This window comes from Protopterus annectens, chromosome 7.part0 (genome assembly GCF_019279795.1).
Source record: "Protopterus annectens isolate FY-2018-M chromosome 7.part0, PAN1.0, whole genome shotgun sequence".
Classification (NCBI taxonomy): Eukaryota; Metazoa; Chordata; order Ceratodontiformes; family Protopteridae; genus Protopterus; species Protopterus annectens.
This window is the reverse complement of record NC_056739.1, coordinates 1,261,257,387-1,261,281,490: the sequence shown is the minus strand read 5'-3', so window position 1 is coordinate 1,261,281,490 and position 24,104 is coordinate 1,261,257,387.

Sequence of the window (24,104 nt, the reverse complement as noted above, 5' to 3'; positions counted from 1 at the left end):
AGGCTAACAACCACAAGGGCCTTTTTAAGCCTATGCAGGCATCCTAAATCTGTGATGAGTTCTGATACCCTTGATAAATGTAAGCATGGGCCTTGGAGATGAGCCATTTACAGGTTACCTGTCTGCATCAGAGACATAGGTCTTTATAGATTTTTATACATTTAAATCCAATACCATCTGGACGAGATGCCGATTCTAGATTTAACTGCAAGGCATTCTATAGTTATGTCAAGAATCTAAATGGCAATGCTCAGATCTGCTCTGAGCTACAACAGAATGGCATTAAATATACTGATCCCAAGGATATTGCCAATATCCTGGCAGATCAATTTAGTGCCAACTTCACCCCCCTCTCACCCCCTAAAAGGCCCATCTCAATACCAAAAGATTGCCAAATTCCAGTAATCATGGCCACACAGGTAGAAACCACACTCTCCAAAGCTAAGAATACAGCATCCATGGGACCAGATGACATCCCAGGCTGTGTACTACATGAACTACAAAATGAACTGGCACCTCAACTAAGTGTCATGTTTTAATCATAGCCTCACCTCAGGCTTCGTACCCACTGAGTGGCGCACAGCTACAGTTATCCTGCTCCACAAGGGAGGATCCCCCTTGGATCCCGGGAACTACCATCCCATCAGTCTGACAAGCCTGATCTGCAAGGGCATGCAACGCATTATCATGGAACTTATAAACAAAGACATTGGCAACCTTCAAACACTGGACCCCAGCCAGTTTTGGGTTTGTGAAGGGCCGATCTTGTCTCCTGAATCTAATTGACTTCTTCGAATCAGTCTCCAGAGCTGTGGATGAGGGTAAGGCAGTCCACACAGCCTATCTGGACCTTGCCAAGGCCTTCGACACCATCCCCCACTCTGGAATCATAGATAAACTTACTAAGCAGGGCATAAATCCCTATGTCACTCAATGGGTTGCCAACTGGCTTACTGACAGAACCCAGAATGTAAAAGTAGCCGACTCCATATCCAGCTCCAGACAAGTGACAAGTGGAGTACCTCAGGGTTCAGTCCTGGGACCACTCTTGTTTGGCATCTACTTCTCTGAAGTACAGGCCAACACTAAGGAACTCTGGCTAACAAAGTTTGCAGATGACTGCAAACTGGGAGCCATTATTGAATCCCCAAATGATGTGGATATTCTACAAAAGGGCCTTACAGAAACAGATGCCTGGTGCCAGAGACATGGACTCAAGCTTAACACCAAGAAATGTATAGTTATCCCATTTGGAAACAAACATGTACCCATGAATTATCACATAGGTGGCAGGACACTAAACATCGAAAGTGTGATGAGAGACTTAGGGACACAGGTGGACAGTGGTCTCACTTTCGATAACCACATCGCCACAACAGTCAGGAAATCCTTCTATGTGGCACATCTCATCACCAAGGGCTTTTCATCCAGAAAAAAGGAGGTCATTGTCCCACTGTACTCATCCCTCATTAGACCCATTATAGAGTATAATGCCCTGTTTGGTATGTACCTCACAAGACATCTGCAACAGCTGGAAAGGCCACAGAAATACCTCACTAAAAGAATCACAGGCCTAAAGCAGATGCCATATGCTGACCATCTAAAAAAACTGTGGCATATCGTCTACTCAGAGGCAATCTCTGCTTAACATACAAGGCCATGCCAAACCCTGAGCTGTTGGACATGCTCCACTTAAAGAAATCCCAATCCCTCAGAGCCACACACTCCAGGGATCTAAACCTTGTCATCACAATGAACAAAACATGCTGGAGGGATAGGTTCCTGACCCAGAGACTCCCCATACTCTGGAATAGACTCCCCATACATGTCAACCAGAGCGCCTCATTGGCTCTCTTCAAAAGGAACCTTGATGATTGGATGGGAGATAGGAAATTCACCCCGGGGATCATGTCAGTCACCCTGCTAGATAGGGATCCAGAGAAGTAAATATTGTGGGAAGAAATATCCAGGGAATTGTTATGGCTAGGCTTGCATAGGCCCTAGGGCCGATAGCCTAGTACCAACCTATGAACCTATGAACCTATTATACACTTCTTCTAATTCATTTAGTGTGATCTCTCTTCTGTATAAATTTGCTCAGAAAATGTTTTTACTTCACATGTCCTTACACTGTCTTTTTTTTACTAAACATTTGTTCTACATAATTATGACAATTTCCATAATTTGTTGCTGACTGGGTCCTCTCCAGTTTGGTATATACTTCTCTGAAGGCCAGGCCAAAACAAAGGGATTCTGGCTGACAAAGTTCACAGACAATTGCAAGTTGGGAGCTATTATTAACTCCCCAAGTGATGTTGACATCCTACAAAAAGGCCTGAATGAGACCAATGGCTGATGTCAGAACCATGGCCTTAAGCTCAATGCCAAAAAATGTGTCTTCAACCCTCTTCAAAAAAACCCGGTTCCCTTGAATTACCACATTGATGGTAGTCCACTGAACACAGATGGTGTTATAAGAGATCTGGGATCACAGGTTGACAGCAGCCTCTCTTTTGACCACCACGTTGCCACTGTGGTCAGAAAGTCCTTCTATGTGGCACATCTCATCACTAAGGGTTTTGCATCCAAGAGGAAAGAAGTCATTGTCTCCCTCTACTCTTCCCTCATTAGGCCAATCATCGAATACAATGCTCCATTTGGCATGTACCTCACTAGACACCTGCAACAACTGGAGAGGCTGCAAAACTACCTCACAAAGAGGATCGTAGGCCTTAAACACTTGTCCTATATGGACAGACTCAAAAAACTCCAACTATTCTCTGTCTCATATCGCCTACTTAGAGGCGATCTCTTCTTGACTTACAAAGCCATGTCTGACCCAGCTCTGTTAGAAATGCTACATCTAAAGAAATCCCAATCCTTCCGTACCACACATTCCAGAGACCTCAACCTCATTACCACAATTAAGAGAACATACTGGAGGGACAGGTTCATAACCCAGAGACTGCCCATGCTATTGAATAGACTTCCCATACATGTCAGGCAGAGCACCTCACTGGCCCTCTTCAAGAGAAATCTTGATGAGTGGATTGGAAATAGAAAATTTACCCCAGGAATCACTCCAGTGGCTCTGCTTGACAGAGGCACTAGGAACTAAGGTCGGGTAGCACGATGCCAGGGTAATCCTATGGCCTAGTACACACCCATAAACCTATGAACCTATTTCTCTCACTACACTACTATCCTCCTTCACTGTCTTACTTAGATATGGTAAAGATTCTTATTTTCTTCCTTGTAACAAATATCTTTGTTTATACAGTAATTATTTAATTTTCTCAGAATTTGTCTAATGTTTTATTTATTTATTTATTTATTTTGCATTTGTTGACCGGGCTGGTCTATCTGGATACATGTCCTTTTTCAGTAGAGGCCCGGGGAGAAAAGCTCCAACATAATGAGAAGACAAACAGTACATTAACATACAGAGAAAAATTAGCATTAACATGAGTATAAACAGGACAGAAGTCAATACATGTAACTAAGTAATCATTCGTATGAGAAGGAGGTTGATAGAAGTATAGAAGCCTTGGTGTTGAGGAACAAGGTCTATAAGAGGGTGAAGAGACTAGGGTTGTGGTTGTTTGGTTGGGTTTAGCCTGGTTTTGAACAAGGACATAACCAATGCGATTTTAGGAATTCTTTGAGATTGTTTTTGAATTGGTTAAGAGAAGTTACAAGTCTTAGGTGGTTTGGAAGGGAATTCCAGGGTTTCCCTATGGAGTTGGCATAGAGGGCATCACCCCCCGAATTCTTGGATTTAATGGTTTGTATTTGAATGCTATTTGCTGATCGGAGGCAGTTAAGGTTAGAGTAGGGGGTTAGTATTTTGCTCAGGGCAGGGGCTCTATCAGGTTGGTTAATTATTTTGAATGCTTCCGTGAGTTGGGTGAATTTGAGAAGATTAGGCAGTTCCAACCAGCCAAGTTTCTTTAGGTTAAGGCAGTGGTGAGTACGGTAAGGTGTTCCTGTGATAAATCGGGCTATGTGATTGTAGGCAACGGAGAGCAAGTTAAGTTCACGCTTATTGAGGAAAGATAGGATAGGGGAAGCGTACAGGAGGGTAGAGAGGAGATGAGTGCGGGCAATGGTTAGTTTGGCATGAGGGGTCAGAAAATTCTTAATACGATACATGGAACCAAGTTTTTTGTTCACTGTCTTAATGGAATTGCTGATGTGTATATCAAATTTCAGCTTGTGATCAATAGTTACTCCTAGTAGTTTGGTGTTGGAGACAGGCTCTATGATGGTCCCGTTGGTGGATTTTACATGGAATGGGATATTGTTAGGAGTTAGAAGTTCGTTTCCTAGGGGAGTGGTAGCTGAGGGGAAGAAGAGCAGCAATTTGGTTTTTGCTGGATTAAGTAATAGTTTCAATTCAGAGAACCATTTTTCAACTTTAGCAAAACAGTGCTGGGTTTTTACTTGGAGTTGTGGGAGAGAGATATCAGTGCATATAAGGGTAGAGTCATCTGCGTATTGAATGCAGGTGGTTTTAGGTATGACTAAGTGAAGATTGTTAATGAAGACTGAGAAGAGAAGGGGACCAAGTATGGAGCCCTGAGGGATGCCAATGGTGTTGGGGAGCAGGCCAGATAGCCTGTTTTGCCATTGGACAGCTTGTTGCCTACCAGTGAGGTAAGCATTAAACCAACTTAGGGCTGGGTTGTCGAGATGTAAGCCATCCAGGGTTTGGAGCAGAAGCTGGTGGTTGACCATATCGAAGGCTTTCGATAGGTCGAGAAAAAGAGCAGCGGACATGAGTTTATTGTTACAGTTGTAGTTGATTGAGTCAATAAAGGAGAGGAGGGCCATGGTAGTACTATGATAGGGGCGAAATCCGTGTTGGGAGTTAGACAACAGACTGTTGAGGGTTAGGTATTTTAGAAGCTGCTTGTGTACACACCGCTCCATGATTTTAGCTAATGGAGACAGGATTGCTATCGGCCTGTAGTTGGAAGTTTCCATGGAGGTACCTCCTTTGTGGAGAGGGATGATGTATGAGATTTTCCAAAGAGATGGGATGGTGGCTTCATTTATGGTTCTGTTAATCAAGATTGATATGGGATAGGCGATAGCGTCAGACGCTATCTGTAAGTATTCCGCTGGGAGGTGATCTGCCGCTGGGGTGGTTGGTCTTAGTTTTTTTAAAAGGGAGCAGATGTAGTGGGTGGGTACTGGTTCTAATTTAAAGGAAAGTGGGGCTGAGTTATTGGCATGATTGGGTGGTGAGGAAGTAGTAGTTAGCTGGGTGGCTAGAGACTGTATGGTCTCCGTAAAAAAGGAGTTGAAGGCGTTGGCAATTTCTACAGGATCTTTCCCTATAAGTTTCTCAGGGGTGGGGGTGGTAGATTTACCAGGATGAAGGAGGTTATTGAATCCCGCCCAGAACTTCTTTGGGTTATTCTGGTGTTTGTCCTGGAGGTGGCAGAAATACTGTTTTTTGTCTAGAGTTATAGCTGCTTTAGTAGAGTTTCTGAACTGTTGGAATTTAATGCGGTCTAGGGGAGTTTTGGTGGCTCTCCATTTGTTCCAAGCCTGGTCACGGAGTTTGATTTTAGTTTTAGTTTCTCTGGTAAGCCAAGGTGCTATACGTTCTTTGGATCTAATTTGCCGAATGGGGGCATGGCAGTTAAGTATATTAAGGAAAGTGTTATTAAAGTGAGTAACACTCTCCTGTAGGGGTAGGGTTTTTAGGATGGACCAGTTACAGGACTTGAGTTCTGCAAGGAATAGTAGTGGATTAAAGTTCTTCTTATTTCTTACTAATCTGTATGCAGGGGGGGTTAGTTGATGAGGTTTTATGTTTAATTATGTAGGTGATTAGGTGGTCGCTAAGGTCGTTGGGAAGGGTTCCTGAGCTATAACTGAGTGGATCCTTGTTGGTTAGAATCCAGTCAATGGTGCTTTCTTTTTGTTGAGTGTTTCCGATTCTGGTTGGAGATAAGATATTTTGGGAGAAACCGTGTAAGTTAATTGGAAGGGGGTTAATATTTGCGGTGCAGTGAGACCAGTCAATATTGAAGTCCCCGAGTATGATGGTTTCTTGAGGGTAGTTAGAGGTTAGCCAGCTGAGCGTTTGTTCTAAGTTTTCTGTGTTCTTCCCTGGTGGGATATAAATTACTATAAGATTAATGGATTTTTGGGTGTTTAGGCAAACTTTTAGAGCAATGAGTTCAATATTAAAAACTTTGGGAGGTTGTATTGAGTTCATGATGACATTCATTGTATTCTTGTACATAACTGCTATTCCCCCACCCCTTTTATTTCTCCTGTCTATCCTGTGGATATTATACCCGGGTGGGATTATCTCTTCGTCCTTGGTGGAGGGTTTTAGCCATGTTTCCGATAAGCACATAATGTCGGGGGAGTGGGTAGCTAGGAGAGCATGTAGGTTGTGAATTTTATTATTTAAGCTTCTTAAGTTGAGATGGAATATGAGCAGGGAGCCAGTAGAGGAGCAGGCGAGTTTGGAGGTGTTTGAGTCTAGGGTCGTGGTAGGACCTGGGTTGGGGTGGATATCGCCGTATGTGGTGATAGATTTTTTCAGGTGGTCTAAGAATCTTTGAAGTTTGCATAGCAGTTTGGGATAGGCTTTATTGTTAAATATCTTAGGGTGGTAGAGGGTGAGATGCACCGGTTTGGAGCTTAGCTTTTTATCAGGGTATGGAGAAGTTGGGATAGCTTGAGATGATAGGTTTGGATGGCTGGAAGTGTATCCCTTAGGGAAGGGAATTTCCAACAGAGTTTGGTTTTCATATCTAGTTAAGTAGTAAGGAATAAATAGGCCTATTGCTATGAGAGGGGTTAAGGTCAATGTATGTTTGCCCATGATGTACTGAGGGAGAGGAGGTGAGGTGGGAGGGCTGGAAGATTTTACTTAGTGAATGAGGAGGGCTGAGTGTATGGGAGTAGTATTAGCAAATTGAGGGGCAGTTGTAATAGGTGGAGGGTAGTGGGAGGGGCTATTTGATCTAATAAATGTAGAGGTAGTGGGGGCGGGTGGGATATGGGGGCAGGGTGGGGAGCGGAGCGAGCCCGAGCGAAGCGAGGGTGAAGCAGAGCGGGGAATACACCGCCAGGAGTCCGCCAGGTCTTAAAGGCAGCTGATAGTGAGTACTATTAGTCTAATTTTCCAGTAGTTACTTTGCTAGGAATAGAGGTTCCTTTGCTTTGACTATGCAGTATGTGCTACTAGAAAGGGTAGAGGTACTGACTAGTTCCTGCCAGCAGAACGCTTTACTGGCTGTTTTAGGCTACAGGATATAATTTTATCCTGAAATGTCTTTCTAAATAGAGGAATCTTTGTTTACGTTGAATTTCACAGATCAGTGCATTCGCACCAGGTTGTAGTCCTTGGGGCAGCGTTTGGGGTCTGGGTGCCACGCGGTGTGTGGATTTTAGTGGGGCTTCCTAGGATAGAACAATAGAAAGAGACATAGTTGTAGTGATACAATATTTAGGTCGCTGTGTCTTAAGGCAGAGTATATTATATTCAGTCTTAAGAAGAAGCACATACAATTTACAATACTGTCGCTATAAACTGTAAGCAGACAGGATTATTTTCAACTTGTGTAGTTTTGTTACAGTTACAAGGCACCAGCCTAACTTTGCAGCAGTAGCGTAAATTCACAGTCTAACACTAGAGTTTGTGCCCGAGTGGTTAGCATGGGCCAAGTTATACATTTATATACTCCCTCCCCAGCTTTACAGTAATCTGTTCATGTTCCAGCGTGATTATAGAATTAGACTAGTGAGGCTTGTAAGTGACAGCTCCTTGTAAGCGATAGCATGCACACACCAAATATCAGTAACATCCCCTGAATACAATCAAAACTAGTCAATTTTAGGTAGTTGTAAGTAAAAGATGCCGTACAGATGCCTACAACGCGTACACAATCTGCAACTATTTAAGAAGTTAACATCAGCTGTAACGCTATCTGCGATATAGAAATTGCATTATTGGAACATATTCTATGGTGTGATACAGTTGAGAAAACAGCATTCAACAGTTATTTTATTTTTATTTTTCACAGTATTCTCTATTATTATTTTCTAAATTGTGCATCTCTATATGTTTTGAACAAATTCCTGCTTTTCTTTTCTTCTTATTTTATTCTGCCAAAGTAAATCACTAGCTTTATATTTTCTTTTAAAAGTAATCCACTAATCCAACCAATTAACATAAAATTCTTTCATAGTAATATGATCCTTCCATAACTGATTAATATACTTCTTTCCCTTTTCATTCCATTACTTTTCATTTGTTCTTTTTATATCCTTCCCTATCTTTATATCTTCTTTACTAGGATATATATTTCCAGCCATATTTCCAAATGATCTTAGAAACCTGTTGCAATATTTTCTTCTTCCATTATACATATTCCTTCTGATACTAAAAAATAGTCAATTTCAGATTATAGAAGTACCTCTCCTGTAAGTCCACATCTTTTTATTCCATATAACCACGTTTCCTCGTTTCATTACTTCCATCATCTTTTTTACATCTTTTCATCTTTTCTATTTCCCCTTAAATCATGATTGAAATCTGGTGTAATTATTATATCCATATTTACAAATGCATAATCCAATATTTTCTGAAATAAATTCTCCCTTTCTTTACTAATCACATAAGCATATATAGCAATAATTCTATAAACCTTGTCTTGTCATGTTATGTCTATAATTGTTAATCTTCCCATTTTAACTAATACAACATCCAGAATTTTCACCATTCTTCTGCACAGAACTGCTATTCCTGAACATTGCTCACTCCTTTTGCTCCATATTATTTCCCAATCCCATATTTTTTGTGTCTCTAATCTTTCTTAATATGTCAAAAATCTTATATCTTCCAGAATAGCAATACCAACATCACATTTATTGCACCATTCAAAAACTGCTATCCTTCTTGAAATATTTTTCATACTATTAACATTCACTGAAAGAATCCTTAAATTATTCATTTTCCTGTTTCTTAATTTAGGAGATGCCATCTTATTCTTACATTAGTTTCTATAAGAAGTGATTTGTTATCCATTCCCTTTTTTCTTTTCTTTTAAATTAATGGCGTTAACTTTCTTTTTCTGTCTTTTATTATTCTGCTTGCCCCACTGCAAAAACTTGTGTTACTGTTATTTATGTTGAGTTTTGTAGTGTTGTTGGGTTTTGTAGTTATGTTTTATTTTGGGGGATGGTTGGATGTTTAGTTTTATTTTGTTTTTTTCATAATTTTGAGTTGTCAGCATTTTTATACCCACTGTGATGATGAAGCAGTTAGTGCTGTCACCTCACAGCAAGAGGTTTGCTGGTTAGATTCTCAGCTGGAGTGCCTTCTGTGCAGTCTGTATGTCCTCCCTGCAGTCAAATGAACTTGAAAAGGCATGCAGGTAGGCGTGTGAGTGTGCCTTCTTGGAAGGATGGGTGCCAGGCTGACAACTCAATACTGTAAAAATTCATTGCTAATCATTAGTGGACCAGAGTTCTGCTGTGGTGTCACCTAACTGGGAAAAGCTGAAAGAAGAGTTGTTGGTATTTTGCATTTTCTTGTTTCTGGCTGTTCAGTATTCTGGTCTTGAAATAATGAAATTCAACATCTCAGTATTTCGGGATTATTCTCGGCTGGAGTGCAGGGAGTGCCTTCTGTTTGGAGTCTGCATGTCCTCCCCGTGGTTGGGTGGGCGTTCGAAAGACATGCGTAAATGGGCGTGCCTTCGTTGAAGGTTGAACATCAATCTGGCACCTCGGCGTTCGTGAAAATCTACTGCCAATCATTAGTGGACCGGAGTTCCGCTGTGCCGACCCCTAACCAGGAAAAGCCAAAAGACAACAACACAGTATTTCAGGATTCAGAAGTGGACTGATATATATATATATATATATATATATATATATATATATATATATATATATGTATATATATATATATATATATATATATATATATATATATATATATATATATATAGTGTCTGTGTGTGTGTGTGTGTGTGTGTGTGTGTGTGTGTGTGTGTGTGTGTGTGTGTGTCTAAAAATATAATATTAATATATATATATATATATATATATATATATATATATATATATATATATATATATGTGTGTGTGTGCCAAGAAGGAGCTTTATTTCCTCAAAGTTCTACCAGTTACAAAAAATAATGCAGGAGTGCAAAGTGCTTTATGGTGTTTCACAGCCTTCAAAAGCCAAAAAGCACTTTATGCTGTCTAACAAACAGTAGGCAGAAACTAAGTGCTCCTCAGTCAAAATAATGGCTTTGAAAGCTTTTAGGCACTTAGTATCTACCTGCCGTCTGTTTATAAGCATGGCAGACTAAAATTCTAACAACTTTTAAAAGGTGTTTTACCTCCTTCTGCTGTTCTTCAGTAAGCTAGCACTGTTTGCAGTTAGTCCCTAATGATACAGTGTTAAAATCACAACAAATATGTGTGGGGCTGGTGCACACCATTTCTCCAGATTTTTTAAAGACTATTCTCTATCAGGAAGACACTAGAGGGTAGGAGAAAGAGTACAGGAAGCAAACATTACTATACATAAAACTGGAACAGAGGTTCCACTATAACAGGTGTTAAGACTAAAGAACTGAAAATTAATTAGAGGCTTTATTGTTAAGCATGTGACTTAAAGAGAGGTAGAGTTTCAACTTCATTCTTCCCCAAGGAAAGAAGGAAATCATTTCTTCTGTAGAAACATAAATACCCAAATCACATCAGTTTGAGAAATGTGGCTCATAAATGGTAGTTTTCTCTGAGTTCTCCAAAGAAAGGAGAAAAGGCAAACACTTGAAGAATTTTGTGCAAAAATCAAATGTTTGGTTTTCCTGCAAGTAGTCATGATGCCATACATGAGTCAAGTAACTAGCATAATTTTTGGGGCACAATCCCTACAAGGGTTTTTTGGTATTGGGGACATGCTTCCTATATAGAAAATGTTAAACTCATACCGTCTGTTTCAGGTATTCTGCTCATAGTTGTGTGTATTTGAGTCAAAATTTTGATAGTTTCAGGATTAAGACAAAACAGTTAATGTTAGGAAAAGCGGAAGACAGCTGTTACTGCATTAATTGGTATCAGCTCATATCGAGTATGAGAACTTCACACTACATCCTGCCTCCCTCTGAAGTAAAGTACCTATATCTGAATTAATTAAAGTGTAAGTGCACAGATAGACACCCCTCCACACACTCACACACACAAAGACACACATACATACATGTCTTGAGTACAAGGTTGAAAAGACAAGGCATACCTTTCAGTAATGGCAGACTTGGACATAACTCTCTACTGCTGTACACTAAGAAAATGGATGTTTAACTCAAGCAACACAAGATACATAGAGAAGTCCATGTTACAGAGCACACTGTGTGCCAGTGATGTAAAGCAGTGTCACATTCTAATTATAGTTCTGCAGCACAGACGTTGTGCTGTTTGGTATCTAGATATTAACATGTCACATTACTTCTGTTTTACAGCAGAGCTGTGGAAGTCTAATAGCCCCACATCCAGAGGAATAGCTAGGATTTTGGAATAGTTTGCCAGCTTCCAGAATGTAGCACCCCTCATCCACGTCTGTACTACGAAAATGAAGAAAATGTGCTCAAGAAAGCCAAAGGTTACCCAGTAGGAAATAAATTTGAATAATGTAGCAAACAAATCAGGCATCCACCAAGGCTGAAGAGTACAAATCTTTAATACACAGGATACGCGCTTTCACACAAGTTGTGCGTCATCAGAGCCACACAATAAAACAACAACAAAACATTAAATACTAAAGCATATACATCAATTAACCAATAAACTTACAAAACAGTCAGTTACTGATGTATATTTCATTTTTTAAGAATTGGTTTTAAAGGTACAGAGGCATTAAGACCAGGCAGTTTATCTGCATGCAGTTTTACAATCCATCTTGTCTCTGCAGTTTCAAGTTTATTATTATCACCATGTCTTTTGTTAGAATGCAGCAATTGTAACACTATAAAATCTAAGCTATGACGAATAAAAACAGAAACATGTTTAGCTAGGGCATTAAGCATATTTGTATGTCTGATATCACCCATATGCTGGAGAATACGCTCTTTAAGCATCCAGACAGTTTTCCCCACATAAAATGAAGTACAACATTTACATCTAGCCAGGTATATCAGTCCATGGGACTTACAATCAGCATAAAAATCAAGTTTAAACAGAATATCATATAATGGATGCTGAAAATCTATTTAATGTTTTTTTTGCTGTTTATTTTGTGGATCTGATGACGCACAACTTGTGAGAAAGTACTTATCCTGTGTATTAAATATTTGTACTCTTCAGCCTTGGTGAATGCCTGGTTTGTTTGCTGCATTACATCTGTACTACCCTTCAAAAATATTCCTTAAGCAAAAAAAAAAAACACATGCAGTCATTTCAATATGCATAATATGTATAACCCTAAACAATGGAGAATATTTAATTGTTTCATTGAATATTGTGTCTGTGTCTCTCTGTAGTTATTTCATTTTCTATTTAATTGTCTCATAGAATACTGTGGTCTCTCTATGTCTCTACAATTAGTGGGGGCTATTGTGTTTCACTTCATTGATATTCAGTGTTAAACTCTTAGCCTAGAGGGTTTCTCTGTATTTATAAGTGAGTCACGTATCTTTGAATTTATTACTGCTGAATACCTGAGTTGTTTGGCTTCTGCTACATACCTACAATCAACTGCCTTACTAGCTGAGTTAAGTACAAACTTGCAGTGTTAAAGATTGTACTGCATTTCATTTTTCTGTCTATGTAATTGTTTCATTGAATATTGTGTCTGTGTCTCTCTGTAGTTATTTATTTTTCTGTTTAATTGTTTTATAGAATACTGTGGTCTCTGTCTGTCTCTGCAGTTAGTTTCCCACACACCCTCCCTGTTCTTGTTTTGGTATTAATCTTGGTGGCTTTGGAATTGCCCACCCCTCCTGTAAATTTGTGTTTGAACACTCCTCCTGGGTCTATCTCATTTGATCACTCAACCGAGTACAGTGAGATCATATTTTGACTTCAGACACTCCTACCAGTCCCATCTGTTCAGCTCTATCCCAGTTCTATTCCAGTCTAGTGTCACTAGCTCACTCTACCTAATATAGAGAAAACATTTGTGAAGGGCAAGCCACTTAATTTTGAATTATCTTCTGTTTCTCCTTTCTCCCTTTCCATTTTCCAAAAAAAAATTCTAAGCATGTTTCCTGCCTTTCCTGTAACTAGTCTAGTCCAGATACAGATTTGCTGTAACCAGGACTGTTTGTAAGCTTCTGAGCCCCAAAAGCCTTTCTGTGTTGGAGGGAAGCCTTCTAGCTTATCAGTGAGAGTGGTAAGCACTAGGTAGCCTATCTACCACAAGAGTGGTTTCTGGCCCAGAAATTGTAGTTTATTGGCCGATTGGCAGTTTTTCCATCTCTTTCAACTTACTGGTTTAAAAGCCCATGTTTGCACTTGTTTCCTATCTTTCCTGTAACTAGTCTAGTCCAGATACAGATTTGCTGTATCTAGGACTGTTTGTAAGCTTCTGAGCCTCCAAGCCTTTCTGTGTTAGAGGGAAGCCTTCTAGTTTATCAGTGGGAGTGATAAGCACTAGGTGGCCTATATACCACAAGATCCAGGTACAGATTCTTAGTTTTAGCACTTGAATTTGCTTATTCGTGCTCAGCACTTGTTAGCACTAAATAAGCTACAAATTACTACAGCACTCAACCTTATAAGCTACAAATTACTACAGCACTCAACCTTCCTCTTTACCTAGAGGAAAACAGTTTTTGTATTTACTTTCCTCACTTGCTTAAAGAAAAACAGCTCTTATACTCACTTTCCTCACTTGTCTAGAGGAAAGTGTTTTTTTATTCAGGCATGTCCAAGGGTCAGCTCCCAGTGTTTTCTCCTGTCTATCTGATGAATCTGGGCATCTTGGGGCAATGTAGCAATTGCCTCATGTACGCAGACAACCCTCTCCTCCTACCACCCAACACCACAACCTGTGAGAGATACACTTATCTAGCCAAACTGGAGGTAAAGCTCTCTCCAACCAAGACTGAACTTGGCAGTCAAGAGGAGAAGGTAAACCCTTGCACCACACCACACTCATCACATAGTCCCACTAAACCTACACCACCAAAATACACACATAGAAACATAAATATATTTGCGGAGGCTCTCAATAATAATCTGCTCAAGCAACAGAGACCTCCAAATCAGAAACCCAAGCAATCTCCACCCCCCCAACACAACCCGAATGACACATAGCCCACAGACTCAGTGTGCCACTCAACCACAGCCCATAAGGAAAAACAATGTACCCAACACACTAGTCATAGGTGGCTCTATAGTCAGGTACACTGATGTCCCACTCATCAGGCTAAACAAGGAGAAGGTTACTGTCAGCTGCCTGTCAGGTGCCAGGATCCACCACATAACCCATGCACTCAGGTCACTCCACAACAAGTACAAATATGACTCTGTCATTGTCCATGTTGGTGTGAATGACCTGAGACATACTTCCCTGGACTACATGAAAAGAGACATGGAAGAGCTCTCCAATCTTGTAGCCCAAGCAGGTATGACCCTAGCCCTGAGTAGCATCCTGCCATCACCCAGAATGGTACCGCAGTACAAGGACAAAATGATTGACTTCAACAATTGGCTAAGCATCTGGTTTCATTCTAAGGGGATCCAGTATCTGTTTGCCTGGAACGACATGGTCGACAGACCACAATGCTTTGCCAGAGATGGCCTGCACCTGTCACCCTTGGGATTATGGATACTGGCTAAGGCTCTTGCTGCCCTTATAGTGCCTTTTTTAGGCAAGGTTCAAATGACAAATTCCCCACTGTAAAAGGAACAGGCAAGCAAAAACTGAGGGTAATGTTACTCAATGCTAGAAGTCTAAACCTCAAAATGCACTCCCTTGAGGCACTCCTTAAAATGGAGAACATCGATATCTGTGCAGTGACTGAGACCTGGTTCAAGGGTCCAGAGAGCACCCCTGCATTACCAGGCTATAACTCATATCACACTTTTCGGCCACCTAACCTGGACCAGAACAACAAGGACGGAGGTGTGTCCATATTCATTAAGGATATCCACACCTCCAGGATAGTTGCTCAGCATAATGCATCCGAGGTTATCCAAGTGCAACTAACTCTGGGCAAAACTGCAATCAAAAAACAATATCCTAGACCTAGTCATTACCAACATGAGTGACCAGTGTTCCACACCTGAAATCAACTCCTAGTTGGTCAGCCCTGACCATAAGCTAATCATCCTAGATATCTGCTTCCAGCCCCCACCCACTATTAAGGAAACCATGGTAAAAAATTTTTCCAAAGCCAACTTCATGCTTCATAAGACAGAAGTGGCGAACGTCATGACACCCATGCAGATGGATAATACAGTTATGACTGCTGAATCCTACACAAATGCACTCTCTAAGCATTTACATGAGTGCATGGATCGTGCTATCCCAAACAGAACCAATATACTATCCTCCAAAAAAAGGAAGCCAATCTGGTGGTGCCCTGCCATAAACAAACTCTACAACAGAAGGAAAAAAACTGTTGCAAAAGAGAGTAAAATCCCATGAGTGGAGGAGTTCCCTGGTAAGCCTCAAGTAAGAAGCTGAGATCCCTTATAAGATCCTCCAAAGCTAGCTACGAAAACAAAATCACCACTGATTCTAAGGACAACCACAAAGCATTCTATAGCTATGTCAAGAATCTCAATGACAACACCCAGATCTGTTCTGAGTTACAGCACAACGGCATGAAAATTACAGAACCAACTGATATTGCCAACGTCCTGGCAGATAGGTTCAGTGCTAACTTTACCCCCCTCTCACCCCCTAAAGGGCCCATATCTATACAGGAAGAATGCAGAGTCCCTGTAATCACAACTACGCGGGTAAAAGCTGAAATCTCTAAAGCCAAAAACACAGCATCCGGACAACATCCCAGGCTGCGTTTTACATGAACTTCAGAATGAACTGGCTCCCCACCTAAGCACCATGTTCAATCATAGTCTCACATCAGGCTTTGTGCCCACTGAATGGCGCACAGCAACAGTTATCCCACTCCACAAAGGGGGAGCCACCACTGACCCCAGGGACTATCGCCCTATTAGCTTGACAAGCCCGGACTGCAAAGCCATGGAACGTATCATCATGGAACTCATAAACAAAGACATTGATAACGTCCAAACTTTGGACCCCACCCAGTTCAGGTTTGTGAAAGGCAGATCATGCCTTCTGAACCTGATCGACTTCTTTGAGGCAGTCAACAAAGCTGTAGACAAGGGTAAGGTGGTTCACACAGCCTATATTGACCTCACCATGGCTATCGACACCATCTCACATTCTGGAATTATAGCTAAACTCACTAAACTAGGTATAAATCCCTATGTCACAAGGTGGGTCACCAATTGGCTCACTGACATAACTCACACTGTAAAAGTTGCAGACTCCAAATCTGACTTCAAACCAGTGACAAGTAGAGTACCACAGGATTCAGTCCTGCGACCTCTTCTGTTTGGTATCTACTTGTCTGAAGTACAGGCTAACACAGAAGGCCTTTGGCTAACAAAGTTCACAGATGACTGCAAACTAGGAGCCATAGTTGAGTCCCCAAATGATGTGGATATCCTACAGAAGGGCCTCACTGAGACAGATGCCTGGTGTCAGAGCCATGGCCTCAAGCTCAATGCCAAAAAGAGCATTGTCATCCCATTTGGTAAAAACTCTGTATCCATGAACTACCACATAGGCGGCAGTCTACTTAATGCCAAATGTGTGATAAGAGACCTGGGAACCCAGGTGGACAATAGTCTCTCCTTTGATAATCACATTGTCACAGTAGTCAGGAAATCCTTCTAATTGGCACACCTCATCAGAAAAGGGTTCTCATCTAGGAAAAAAAGAGGTTATTGTTCCCCTCTACTTGACACTCATTAGACCCATTATAGAGTACAACGCCCCTTTTGGAATGTACCTCACAAGATATCTGCAGCAGCTGGAAAGGCCACAGAAGTACCTCACAAAGAGGATTACTGGCCTCAAACAGATGCCCTACACTGACCGTCCCAAAAAACTCCAGCTTTACTCTGTCGCATATCACCTACTCCAAGGAGATCTCTGCCTAACATATAAAGCTATGTTAAACCCAGAGCTGCTGGACATGCTACACCTAAAGAAATCCCAATCCCTCCAAGCGACATGCTCTAGGGACCTAAACCTTGTCACCACAATAAACAGAACATGCTGGAGGGATAGATTGCTGTCCCAGAGACTTCCTATACTCTGGAACAAGCTACCCATCTATGGCAAGCAAAGTTCCTCATTAGCACTCTTCAAGAAAAATCTTGATGAGTGGATGGGAAATAGGAAATACACCCCGGGGATCACTTCTGTGTCTCTGCTTGACAGGGGCACAGGAAAGTAACTTTCTTCGGTGCTGTAAGCCAGGGAACCTTGTTGGCCTGGCTTACTTAGGCCCTTGGGCTGATAGCCTAGTACCTACCGATGAACCTATGGACACCTTTTCTTTGGAAGCCCATTTGTTCATAGGTTAATTGATTAGTACTAGGCTAACTGCCCTTGTGGGCCACTGTAAGCCTAGCCAATTAACTCATGTGAGAATCAAAGCCTGCACATTGTGTCTGTAAGGCAAATATCTTAACCATCTTACCTCATCCATACGGGTTTTGTTGGGGTTAGTGAACCACATCTACTTGACATCTTTTCCTAATCAGGTTATGCATAATTATTTTCACTAGAGTCCATAGAGTCAGTCTTCACTCAGCACTACCTGTCACTTGTCATTTGTGATAGTACCATCACTGTTTTGAAACAGAATTGCCACATTAGTGTGTCGTGCACTAAAAAGATACTTTTCCTTCATATTCTGCTGGATTCAGCATCCCAAGCTATATTTACCTAGATAAATGAAAAACTTATCAGTAATATCCACCAAAAAAAAACTGAAACAATTGACTACCTCAAAATCCATTTTGAGTGGTTCCTGTCATTTTTTCTGCATTTTACATCATTTTCTCTGAATCTGAAGTTAGCAGTAATTAATTGAAGGTATTTTACTATGCACTGCTTTTCAATTTCTCAAATGGCTTCTGTGCTGTGTAAATATTTTTTTGAGTTGGTTCTGTCATTTTTCTGCATTTAACTGTTTTTTTTCGATGAATTTAAAGCAGCATGTTTTAACTGAATTGTTTTTACAATTGTCACTACTTTGAAAAAGTGTTTTTTGTGTGTTCTGTTAAGTGAATTAATCATTGCTGTATCTTATTTATTGAGTTTTAGTCACTTTAGAAACTTATCCATTTTTTGGCAAGCTATGTGAGTCATCTATAGTTTTTGGTAGGTAAACCTGGTGACAGCAGGGGTGACTGTTGCAGTTCTGGAAAGATAAATACTTTTGGCTAGATCTTTAGCTGTTTTTTACTGCCCCTTTCATTGTCCTTGTTAATTTCTATTGTATGAACAGCCAGACATTGTTCTCTTATTCTAAGACTCTTGGAAGCTGACATACCTGTGCACAGGCTAAAACCGAACCAAAAGGCATGTTGGCTCCATTTTGCATCCGTGAAACAGAAAACTACATTTATTTTAATGCACTTAAACTTGCATAGTCATGTAAATCAGTTTTGAGTAGGCCGTGCCATTTCTTGTATATTTTACAATGCTTTCTCTGGATCTGAAGTTAAGCAATTAATTACAGACATTTTATTGTTTGCAATGCTTTTCAACTATTGTGTATAGCTATCTGAATCAGTTTTTAGTCAGTTCATAGGGGTTTACTAGGCTAACAACCACAAGGGCCTTTTTAAGCCTAGCCATGCTTCCCAAATCTCTGACAAGTTCTGAGATCCTTGATAAGCATAAGCATGGGCCTGGGAGATAAACCATTTACAGGTTGCCCAAGTCCATTAGAGACAAGTCTTTAGAACGGGTAATTCTGGTGCTGTTTGTTTTGTGGAGATGCAGGAGGTCCAACAGAGTGGGGTCTGACAATACCCTGCATGCCAGGCATATATCTCCCCTCAAAAGTCTGTAGGAGACAGAATGCAGGGATAGGGCCTTGAGGTTGTCTGCATAGGACATTTTACTTATGCCCAGTATTCTTTTAGTGAAGAACTTCTGTGGACATTCCAATTATTGGATATGCCTGGTGAGGTACATACCAAAGGGGACATTGTACTCAATGATAGGTCTGATGAATGCTGAATACAGTGGAACAATGACTTCCTTGGACTTAAATGCCATACCTTTGTTTATAAGTTGCCCAACATAGAATGATTTCCTCACCACTGCAGACACATGATGGTCAAAGGCTAGATTGCTATCTATGTGTGTCCCTAAGTCCCTAACTACTGGGTCATCTCTAAGGGGTGTGTTGTCAAAATGATAGTTACCAGGGATGGAAGACTTCCCATAGGATACTATTATGCATTTCCTGGCATTTAGTTTTACTCCATGGCTCTGACACCAGTTGTTTGTCTTTGTCAGCACCTCCTGGAGAACATTTGTGTCAATATGAGATTCAATGACAGCTCCTAATTTACAATCATCTGCAAATTTAGTCAGCCAGAGACCACTGACATTGGTCTTGACTTCTGAGAAGTAAATGCCAAAAAGTAGCAGTCCAATGACTGATCCCTGAGGGACTTCACTTGTGACTGGCCTCTTTGTAGTGGTGGATTCCCCAGTTTTAACTTCCTGGGTCCTGTCTGTGAGCCAGTTGGCTATTCACCGGGTGACATACAGGTTAGTACCTAACATCTTGAGTTTGTCAACAATATATATCTATTGATCATCTCCATAATAATTATTTCCATGGCTTTACATATAAGACTAGTGAGACTTATGGGTTTGTAGTTTACAGGGTCTGTATATGGCCTACATTTGTGCAGAGTGATGACTGTTGCCTTTCTCCATTCATGAGGCACAAAGCTTTTTTGGGGGCTGCAGTTAAATAGTAATTCCAGAGTTCCTGATAGATCATGTTTCATGCTATGTAGAAGGCATCCTGGGATATTGTCTGGGCCCATTGATGCAGTGATCTTAGTCTTAGAGAGAGCATTAAGGACCTGTTCCCTAGTGATAGTAGGGAGAGTTATATTTGATGATATTTCCTGAGGGAAGGTTGAGAGGGAGAGAGAGGTAAAGTTGTAACTGAATTTATCAGCCAGGAGGTTTGCTATATCTTCTGGCTCAGTGTAGGTGGCTCCATTTACAATGAGCTCTGCATACAAGTGTGTATTACTTTGTGGTTGTCCTTAACTCACTTCAAATTTGGCTTTGTTGGACTTTATTTGTCCTCTGAGTTGTTTTTTAGTTTGATGAGAGTGCTTTTATCCTGCTGGGTGCTGGACCTCCTAATTTTTGCCATGATTTTTTTCCTGCTGTTAAACAGCTGATTGATTTTGTGATTCCACCAGGGCGGCTTGTATTTTGAGTTAGTTCTGTCATTTTCCTGAACATTTATTGTTTTTTTTCTGAATTTGAAACTATAGCTCTTAACTGAATTGGTATTCCAGTTTGTACTGCTTTTCAATTTGTTTCTATGCTGTTAAATGTTGCTGCATTTGTTTGTTGTGTTTTAATCAATTTTTAGACTTTGAGAAGACAGTTTTGGCCAGTAGTGTGAATCATCTAGCTCTTATAGTAGTTAAACCAGGTGAGAGTGAGGTTAATTGTGCAGTTCTGAGAAGAATAACACAGATGGTTAGAGCTTTAGCTATTTTTCATTTTTTTTTGTTTTCCCCATCAATTTGTATCACATGAATAGTCAGCCATTTTTTGTTTTATTCTAAGACTTTTGGAAGCTGAAGTTTTAAACACAGATTAAAACCAAACAAAGTCATATTTTGGCTCCATTTTGCATCCTGGAAACAGGAAAGTACATTTAGTCAACTGCACTTAAAGTTACCTAACTATTAAATCAGTTTTGATTGGTTATTGTCAAATTTTCAGTAAATATTTCTGTGTTGTCTCTGAATTTGAAGTTACAGCTATTAATTGAAGTGTTTGAATTTTTGCACTGCTTTTCAAGTGGGTTCTGTACTGTGTCTATAAATTTTAATCAGTTTTGTGTAGGGTCTGTCATTTTTCTACATTTTTACTGTTTTTGTTTCCTCTGAATTTGAAGCTACACATTAATTGAACTGGTTTTATAGTTTGCTTATCATGTTATGTGCTGTTAAGTGGATAATCAGTGCTGCTATATTCATTTACTGTGTTTTTAGTCACTTTTCAAACTTGGAGCAAACAGCCAGTGTTGGCCACCCATGTGAGTCATCTAGAGCTTGTAATGGTTAAACCTAGAGAAAGTGAGGTGATTCTGCAGCTCTGAGAAGATAAGTATTATTGGTTACAGCTTTAGTGAACAGTCATCCATTGTTGCCTTATTCCAAGACTTTTGGAAACTTAAGTTCTTATGTACAAGCTGCGAAACTTATTTACTCTTTGACTAAATTACTGACTGCAGTAGTGTTTCTTTCATTAAATCTACAATTTTCTCTCCGTTTTAAGTACTTGTAACTTTGTCACTGTTACAGCAAAGTTTTGCTCGAGTATGTGGGCAGTGTTGGTGACAGTAATGATTACCCTATGGTCAGGGATAAGTTTCTGCTGTTTCTAGGAAGCTAGCATTATTGGCTGAATCCAAAAGTTACTTTTTCATTAGTTTTTTTGATTTCGTAACTCAGATTTATTGTGCTGAAAACCTTTACTTAATAGACGCAAGCACTTTGTCTGAAGTTTTACTGTTAGCAAGATTAGCTAGAGAAATACCCAGTATCAGGCTGTGCTGTTACCTCTCACTTCAGGACCAAGTTAAATTGCTTTAGCTGTTTCTGCCTTAGTTAGAACCCTAGCAATATTTATGTATTATACTGCAAACATTTTATTGTTCTAATATTTCTTGAACTGCACCCATAAGCATTTATTCAAGCAAATTAAATACTGTAAAATAAGTCTCATAGCTCATATTGCTACACTTTTGTTGGAAGGTCAGCCAACTTGTCTTCACTCAGTTGCCAGTCTTATAGCTGTTGGTCTAGGTAGCGAATGTCACAATTACCTCATGCACACAGAAAATAAATAATTGTTTACCTTATCACAAACTATCTAAGAGAGAGATGCAAGTATTTAGCTAAGATGGAAGCATCACTGTCTCACATGAGACAATCTGTGAGCACCAAATACTTTCATAGCACTCCCCAAAAATACCTGAAAAATTATCATATGCTCAGGATAAAAAAAAGTCATTGCCTTAGACTAGGACTCAGCAGAAATCAAACACCTCAAAACATACTACCTCATCCATAACTGAGTGTCAACATAAACAAAAAAGAATAAAATCCAGTACACATAAATCCACTACTAATAAAAAAGTACTGGTGATGGGTGACTCCATAGTGAAGAACATAGACAATATCTCAAAAGGCTGGACAAAAATAGAGTGATTGTGAGTTGTCTTTTAGTACCAAAATCATTGCAAGGCCATCTAGAAGCTCAAGACAACAAAATATGACTACAATCATGTGGTGGTCAATGAGAGACATTTCTGAGATCCCCATACATGTTACAAATGCAAGAAAGACTGCTATTGAGATGAATCCTGACTTCTTCAAGAATACGGATAAGGTACAAAGAAGATTGGTTTCAACAATGGCTAAATAAATGGTTTCATTCAAAGCCAGTTATGTGTTAGCTCGGGATGAGTTCCTGCACAGCCCTACTTGTTTAACCAAGGATGGCTTCCATCTCTCATTCCAAGGCTTCTGCACACTGGCTAAAGTCCTTGCTGTCCCCATAGTGCCTTTTTTAGGCAAAGTGCAGCTAATAGATCACCAAACTGAAAACACTAACCAAATCAAGAACTTGACAATATCACTTCTAGGACTGTAAATAACTAATTGTTAGACCTTGAGGCCCTCTTGCATTTAAAGCACATTCATGTGTATATCATTACTGAAACTGGGTTTAAAAGAGCAGAAATACTTTTTATATTTAATATCCAGAGGGAACTGCAGAGGAGTGTCCATGTTTGTCAAAGACTACATTACCTCAAGGCCGATTCCTAGAGACCCACAAATAGATCTTACTGAGATACAGATTACACTTAATAAAACCAACTCTCAGATCATAGTATGTTCTAGAACTACCCCACAATGCCCAACTATCAGATCATAGCATGTTATAGAAACACCCCACAATGCCCTCTGAAAAACATATTTGATTCATAAAATATACTGGATGAACTTCAAATACATAGGCACTCCATCATCCGTAGAGACTTTAACTACACTTTGATAAACTGGGATCTCTATAAGTCAAATGTATATTATGGACAAAAATTCCTTGATTTTATAAACCAGAAATCCTTGGAATAAATAACCAAATATCAAATATTCTTGATGGAGTCCTTATAAATATCGTTTGTATCTGCATTATCCTACCAGTTTACCCTTATCAGGTTAAGTCTACCCACAAACTGTAATCTCTTATTCAAAACCCCAAAACATTAGATGGAAATGTCACAGTATTCAAAGACTTCAAGTGTACACACCTCCAACAATTCTTTGACGAAGTCTCAAAATTCAAATATAATGCTAACCCCCAAAATGTTGACACAAGTAGTAGTTATGAGAACACATTCTACAGTCATATAGATAAATGAACTAACATGACAATTCCTATCAGAATTAAACAAAATAGGAAGCTCAAGCGCAAACCAGCTTGGTGGGCCACATGCATAAATAAGTAATAAAAGAAAAAAGCATCTTAGAATATACAGCAAAACTAAAAACCTACAAATCAAGGTCAACATTAAAAAATTGTCAAAGTTACTGAAAAATAGCATCAGGAAAACAAAGGTATCCCATACACTTAGACTAGCATCAGGAGCTAAGGGTAATTACTAATCTTTCTTATATTAGGAAGTTAAGAAATAACACCCGTATTGCTTCAAACGTTTTCAAAATGGTACTACCTATTCAGATGCGGCAGATATTGCAAATATATTAGCTAACAAATTCAG